The following is an 8,466-nucleotide window of genomic DNA, read 5'->3' as shown; positions in this document are numbered from 1 at the left end:
TAAATCAGTGTGGATTGCCAAAAACATCTCCACAACAATCTCCATCAGCACCAGAGCATCACAGAGCTGCATATTTAGCTCCCTGCTCTACTTGTTTTACACCTACGAATATATGGCTTGGTAGGACAACAACACCACTTACAAATTTACTGACAATACCAGAGTAGAGAGCTGTATAAAAAGGGGTGATGATTCAGCATACAGGAGGGAGATTGAAAACTTGGCTGAATATTGTACTAACAACAACCTCCAACACAAGATTACCAAAACTAAGGAGATTATTGTAGACTTTAGGAATGAAAGACCCCAACAATGAAGACGCTGTTTACATCCGGTACCGCACGGATGGCAGTCTCTTCAATCTGAGGCGCCTGCAAGCTCACACCAAGACACAAGAGAAACTTGTCCGTGAACTACTCTTTGCAGACGATGCCGCTTTAGTTGCCCATTCAGAGCCAGCTCTTCAGCGCTTGACGTCCTGCTTTGCGGAAACTGCCAAAATGTTTGGCCTGGAAGTCAACCTGAAGAAAACGGAGGTCCTCCATCAGCCAGCTCCCCACCATGACTACCAGCCCCCCCACATCTCCATCGGGCACACAAAACTCAAAACGGTCAACCAGTTTACCTATCTCGGCTGCACCATTTCATCAGATGCAAGGATCGACAATGAGATAGACAACAGACTCGCCAAGGCAAATAGCGCCTTTGGAAGACTACACAAAAGAGTCTGGAAAAACAACCAACTGAAAAACCTCACAAAGATAAGCGTATACAGAGCCGTTGTCATACCCACACTCCTGTTCGGCTCCGAATCATGGGTCCTCTACCGGCATCACCTACGGCTCCTAGAACGCTTCCACCAGCGTTGTCTCCGCTCCATCCTCAACATCCATTGGAGTGCTTTCATCCATAATGTCGAAGTACTCGAGATGGCAGAGGTCGACAGCATCGAGTCCACGCTGCTGAAGATCCAGCTGCGCTGGGTGGGTCACGTCTCCATCGCCTTCCCAAGATCGTGTTATATGGCGAGCTCTCCACTGGCCACCGTGACAGAGGTGCACCAAAGAAATGGTACAAGGACTGCCTAAAGAAATCTCTTGGTGCCTGCCACATTGACCACCGCCAGTGGGCTGATATCGCCTCAAACCGTGCATCTTGGCACCTCACAGTTTGGCGGGCAGCAACCTCCTTTGAAGAAGACCGCAGAGCCAACCTCACTGACAAAAGGCAAAGGAGGAAAAACCCAACACCCAACCCCAACCAACCAATTTCCCCCTGCAGCTGCTGCAACCGTGTCTGCCTGTCCCGCATCGGACTTGTCAGCCACAAACGAGCCTGCAGCTGACGTGGACTTTTACCCCCTCCATAAATCTTCGTCCGCGAAGCCAAGCCAAAGAGGAAGGAAGGTGGAGAGGGTGAGCAAATTTAAATTCCCGGGAGTCACTATCTTTGAGGAACTTTGCAAGACCTAACATACTAATGTCATCATAAAGAAAGACCTTCAGTGCCTCTACTTGCTCAGGAGTTTGGTATGATCTTGAAAACTTTGGCAAACTTCTGCAGATGCATAGTTGAAAATGTGCTGATCAGCTGCATCACAGCTTGGTATGGGGGCATCATTATCTTTGAGTGGAAATCCCTCCAAAAGGTAGTGGACACAGCTCAGTATATCACAGACAAAACTCTACCCATCAACGAGAAAATCTACACTGCTGTCAGAGAGCAGCAGCCATCATCAAGGATCCACACCACCCAGGACATGCTCTGTTCTCACTGCTGCCATCAGGAAAGAGGTATAGGTGCCACAAGACTCACACCACCAGGTTCAGGGGCAGTTACTATCTCTCCACCATCAGACTCCTAAACCACAGACTCAATCAATGACTCATTTAGGACTCTAAATGTGCACATTATTTATTACTAATTTTTTTTCTATATTGCAGTCAGTTTGTTTAGATTTTTTTGTTTCTATTTCTTTCTTCTGTATATGTCTCTTTTTTTCTTGGGTACAGTTTACAGTTACTGATAAGTAGAAATTCTGCCTGGCCTCAGAAAAAAAGAATATCACAGTTGTAGGTGATGTCATGATTGTAATCTGACATTAATTTCTTGGCCCAGTAGATTTGGAGGACTTTGCTAAGGCAGCATTGTTAGAAATTATAAGTACTTTGAGATGCCAGATACTTTGGGTGGAGCAACTTCCTACATTTCTGTTAGATTTGGTGTATGGTGAAGATCAATCCAATTGTGTTCCTTGATAGACACAATTCACATTGCATATGTGGGAAGATTTCTTCAGCCACTGAGAAGAGACATCTGAGGAAGATTCCTATAATATCTTTACCTGTAGTAGACATCAGGAAAACTTACAATCAGGCCTGCCTCCTTTCCTGAAAATGGATGTGATTGTACAAATTTAAAAAAAAGAAACTGAAGGTGTTGTAAATCCAAAATAAAAAAGAGAATATTCAGCAGATCTAGTCACATCTCTGTTTCTCTTCCCATGCAGGCTGACATGCTGAGCATTTTCAGAATTTTCTCCTTTTATTCATAATTACTTGGTCTTTGAGATCCCTTGGCATTCTCCCTGCTTCCTAGATAAGGGGGATAATTTGTTCCAGAAATACTTTTTTTTTAAACTATGGTTTAGTACAGCAGCAGGAATTTAATCTGCTCCATATATTTTATTGCTTTTCAAATGTCAAATGTCTTGCAAACCCTTATTGAACTCAGTGACACCTACTGATTGATGTTTCATGTTTCATGGTGATATGGTTACATATATGACATGGTTACAGATGGAATCTTGGTGGAGGTGATATGCAAAGTGCTTCTTCCAACAGATGCTGAAAGCCTGATTAATTTCAACATCCTTGCCTCCATTCTTGACTCCCAGCTGTAAATCATCTTGATGGATCAAAGAATGTTTTGGGTATTGATGTATCTCCTGCATTCTCCAATCCATGATTTGTAGTTAAGTTTTGATTTGGAGGTCGGTCTTCAGATGCCTTTAGTTTTCTCTTTATCATGTCATAACTGAAAATTGCATATTGTCTAGGTTAAGTTGAATGTAGTCGTAGACTTCAATTTAAAGAAGTTCATCGAGCACACTTTTCCAAGTTCAGTTAGCTAAATTTTATTCTAACATCTCCTCTAATGTGATAAATGTATAACTGAGGAAAGTACTTTGTATCATATGTTTTGGCTATATCCTTCTCTCTTTAATTTATGGCAAGGGGTATTTTGTGCCATTAGTTCTTAATATTAACTTGACTCCTAGCCCTTTCATTGCTATTTTTGGAGTGAATGTGACAATGGATTTAATATCGACTTTTTCACAATACCACGTAATGGCTTTTGCTTCCCTCATTGCTGAGATGGAAACATGTTGCTCCTCCTACTCACACGCAAAGGTTGTTGGATGTGATGGCATGTCTGTCTCCAGAAAAAAATAGGTGTTCCACTACTTCAATGGGTCTTAACTTTCTCTTTGGAGTCTTTTTCTTAATTACTTTCAAAACTTGTAGATTCATTTTTTTTTCATGACCCCATTTATCCCATTTAAAGGGAATATTAGGATAAAATTTAGCTAACTGAACCTTGGAAAAGTGTGCTCGATGAACTTCTTTAAATTGAAGTCTATGACTACATTCAACTTAACCTAGACAATATGCAGGCTTGATAGCAATTTTCATTTATGACACGATAAAGAGAAACTTAAATCTAAAGGCATCTGGAGACCGACTTCCAACCCAAAACTTACAAATTGTGGATGGGAGAATGCAATTATTATTATTAGTAGTGGATCCCTTAACTTGGCCAGCAGCCCTCATAGGGTGGGGTTTGATTCTTAATTTAGGAATATATGGTTTTTTTTTTCTTTCCCTTTTTCCATTTAATAACATGGGTTCATATGTACCCTTTTCATTGTTATTTGATACTTGTAACTCGATATTAATTTACTTTATTATTATTATCATATGTACCTATGTATTTTGCATATGTTAAAACCAATAAAAAGATTGAAACAGAAAGAATGTAGGCATAGACTGGTTCAGTATCTGAAGGGTTGCAAATTGAATAGCACACCATGCAGTAGTTATTCAAATTTGTCATTAAAGTATGTGTTTGTAAATGTATTCAAAGGACACTTTTTTGAACTTTGCCTTACATGGTGGGTACAGGAAATGCCAGATAAACTAATGCTTTGTTTCAAAACGACCATGAAGAAAAATAACTGGTTACTGTACTGTCACTCAATTCTCAAACTTCCACTGAGCCAGTTATTTTGAATTAGTATATTGGAAGTTATTTTGTTTACTTTATATAAAACTAGGATTGTGAAACAGAATTCCATATATGAACTTCAAAACATTCATTCATTTCAAAAAGCATATCCTCTCAAAATATATTTTAGCATAAATTAAGTATAATATGAATTTAAATGTCTGGATCAATAGTCGAAAAGATTATTGTTAATAAAATAATGTAATTTAAAATGATTTTTGGGTTCCATTCTTAAAAGAAATAATGAAATTCTGTCAGTGTGATTCAATTAACATCTTTAAAACATTCAAGCACAAAAGTTAATCCAGAAACATTTCATATTAGCACACTTAATTCAAAGCCCTTTCATACAGTGAAAAAGCCTGAATGTAAAAGCAGAGATTCTCCGCCCTTAGTCGAGAGACTTACCACTAAGAATGCATCCTGGCTGGCTCCAAGGCTCCGACTGCAATCCCTCTTGGGCAAGGATAATCGGTGGAGTGCTGCGCTCCACCGCCTCACATGAATGTACAGCTACTGCTAGTGGCTAGTTAGGGGCGGGCTGATGATGTCATGATGACACCGTCAGCCAGTGGCCCATCTCCCCTCTCCCTCCCACCCACTCACCCCTCTCCCTCCATGACCCTCTCAGGGCGGGGAGCGGCAAGCAAGAGCTGACAGGTCAGGGGTGGTTGGCTGGTGCATCAGGCAGGGAAGAGTGTCCAGGCAGTAGCCATCAGGTGGGGCCTTCAGGGCAGGGACAGTCGGCAGGAGCCATCAGATCAAAGGCAGTTGGTGGGAGCTGTCAGGGCAAGGGCGACCGGCGACAGCTGTCAGGGGGGTAGCTGGTGTGGACTGTGACAGCGTCGCCGGCCACTCCAGCCTTTGAGGCTGCTCTCTGTGGCTCAAAATGCAGCAGAGCAATAGCTATCTTCCCTACCCATAATCCCCCATGCAGCTAGAACTATTCTGGGAAATACAGAGCAGTTCCAGCTGAGTGGGGGGATTATGGGTATGGAAGATGGTGGTTGCTCTGCCACGTATTTATGACGGATGGCGCTACGGAACCAGTCATCCTGCCTCCATCGGATTTGGAGGGTGCTCCGAGGCGCTGCTCAATGTGAATGCGATGAAAGTGTAGCCTTTTAGGGCTGCTCCATGAAAGGTAAGCTTATGTTTGTCCTCCACACCTTTAGGCAACCTCCAGGTGGAGGCCTGGCATGAAAGGGCCTTAAATGTCTGATTTGCTATTTATTTTGTTAATCCTAGGGTGGGAATTGCTTGAGTTTGGTTCAGTCTGATTTCATCAATCCTCACCTCTTTGTTTGAAACAAATGAAAGAAACACATTCTTTTCAAAAATCTGCTTTCAAACATCTTCTCTTCTATTGCTACAATTTGCTGGAATGTTATATATACTACTCTGTTAATTTATAGTTTATTTGACATACAATTCAGTGTTTGGTTACGAGAGAATGGATTCAGGCTCTTTCTGAAACTGGTTGTGTAACTTACATTGCAGTTTCAGGGCAGCATTCCAACCTGTATTTCAAAGAGGTGCCAGGATCTAATATACATTGAAAAAAATACTCTCCAGCAAAACAAAACAATTGACACTTGAATTTTGTAGCATAAATTTGGAGCCTATTGATATTTACGAGTCGTGGTATCTAAACTGCAGAGATCTGCATCTTCCATTTTAGATAATACAAATTCAATATGCACATGAATAAAGCCACTAAGATATTGCTTAATCTCTCTCTCTAATTATATAAAACAAAATTAATTAATTTACTGATTGTATATAGCAACAGCAGTGATGGATATAAATGGCACAACTCTTCTATACCTATGAACCTTTCAGAGCTACATTATAGTCATTAGAAATTTAGAAATTAGAGAATACAGAGCAATTCAGATCTTGAATCTTAAAACTACATTACAATGACTTAGAGATTCAGCCATGTTATTAATTTAAGTCACAACTCTTGCTCAATCAGTCTGTAATTTGATATCAAACTGTTAACTCACTGTGTCCCTTACTCCAGAGAATTCCCTATTTTAATTATTACTTTGTACCTTCCCCTTGCAGAAAACTTACTCTAGAATGCCAGTGTATGTTTTGAGAATGTAATTATAAATTGGCCACAAAGAGTTATTATAAAAAAAATTGAGTGCGATGTCTTGTAAATTTCCTTACTTGCTTATGGTTAATCGTGTCTGTTCTTAGTATTTTCCCAAATGCAATGCCCTACATTGTCAGGTATTCTGAGAGGTGATAAAAGGACGAATAAAAGTTAATCAGTCAGTGGAGAGATAATGAATAATAATTGGTACAATACAGTAGTGTGATGTGCTGGACAAAAAGGCTAAATTTGCATTCCTGCCATTTGATTAGTACTTCAAGTTTCCAAATAGTAATCAGTAATCTGTACCCTGGAGTGCTGATGAACATTGGCTCTTTCTCAAAAACTTTGTGGATGCTCTTAACTGCCTTTTAATTGGTCCCTTAGCAAAGATCTACAATTCGCCTATAGTCACAATCGCCCCACAGCGGATGCAATATCGCTGGCTCTCCACTCAGCTCTGGATCACCTTGAAAACAGCAATTCATACATATGGCTGCTCTTCAACTACAGCTCGGCCTTCCATATAATTGTTCCCTCAGTGCTGGTCAAGGAGCTACAAACTCTAGGCTTCTGTACTCCCCTCTGCAACTGGATCTTTGACTTTCTCATTGGTAGACCACAGTCAGTATGAGATGGAAATAACGTCTCCTCCTCAATGATTATTAACACAGGCGCAACCCAAGGATGTGTGCTTAGCCCACTGCTCTACTCGTTATACACCCACGACTGTGTGGCCAGGCACAATTCCAATGCTATCTACAAGTTTGCCGATGACACCCACGGTTGTCAGGAGAATCACAAACAGCACTGAGGAAGAATACAGGAGGTAGATCAGCTCGTTAAATGATGTAACGACAACAACCTTGCGCTCAATGTCAACAAAACTATGGAGATGATTGTGGACTTCAGGAGGAAGTCAGGGGAACACGACCCAGTCCTCATCGAGGGCGCAATAGTGGAGAGGGTCAAGAACTTCAAATTCCTGGGTCTCAACATCTCTGAGGTTCTGTTCTGGAGCCTCCATGTTGATGCAATCACAAAGAAGGCTTGCCAGCGGCTATACTTTGTGAGGTGTCTGAGGAGATTTGGTATGTCACTGAAGACTCTTGCGAACTTCTACAGGTGTACCATGGAGAGAATTCTGGCTGGTTGCATCACTGCCTGGTATGGAGGTGTCAACTCTCAGGACAAGAATAAACTCCAGAAGGTTGTTAACTTGGCCTCCGACATTACAGGCACCAGCCCTCACTCCATTGAGGACATCTACATGAAGCAGTGTCTTAAAAAAGCAGCTTTTATCCTCTTCACTCTTCTATCATCGGGAAAAGGTACAGGAGTCTAAAGTCAACATTCAATGGCACAAGGACAGCTTCTTCCCTACTGCCATCAGATTCCTGAGTGATCAAAGAACCAAAGATACTACTTTTCATGCACTATTATTTTAATTTTTTTTTTAGAGTATTGTCGTAAGATGGTTATAATATTAATGTTCACTCGATGACGCTGCTGCAAAACAAAGAATTTCAGAAATTGTTCGTGACAATAAATCCTGATTCTGACAAAGACCTCGTTATTGTTTTAATTAATTACAAGGTTCTGAAAGTCATCTGGTCACATATTTAACATTTGAAAAGTCATATATAAGTTAAGTGTCAGCATTATTGCTCCTGAACCAGGAAGTTCTGAGTTAAGAGATGTTAAAATAATCAAGGCTGACACTGCCATACAGGACTAAGGTAATACTGCATTGACATTCTTGTCATCTTTTGGATGAACCACTAAACCCTGTTCTCCTAGATGGATGTAAAAGACCTATGCCATTATTTTGAAGGAGTGCAGTTATCCTCACTAACCTGGGAAAAAAAATCATCTAGTTATTAACATATGATATTTAAATATGATACAAAAATCCTATACCAAAAACTAGGGAACATAAATTGAAAGGGAAAAGATGGAAAAGAGACCTGAGGGCACCTTTTACCGCAAAGGATGTGGTAGGTATGTGAAACAAGCTGCCAGAGGAATTGGTAGAAGCAAGTACAATTGCAATGTTTGAACAACCTTTTGACAGG

This window comes from Narcine bancroftii, chromosome 2, assembly GCF_036971445.1.
Source record: "Narcine bancroftii isolate sNarBan1 chromosome 2, sNarBan1.hap1, whole genome shotgun sequence".
In the NCBI taxonomy this organism is placed as follows: domain Eukaryota; kingdom Metazoa; phylum Chordata; class Chondrichthyes; order Torpediniformes; family Narcinidae; genus Narcine; species Narcine bancroftii.
Note: the sequence above shows the minus strand (reverse complement) of the source record.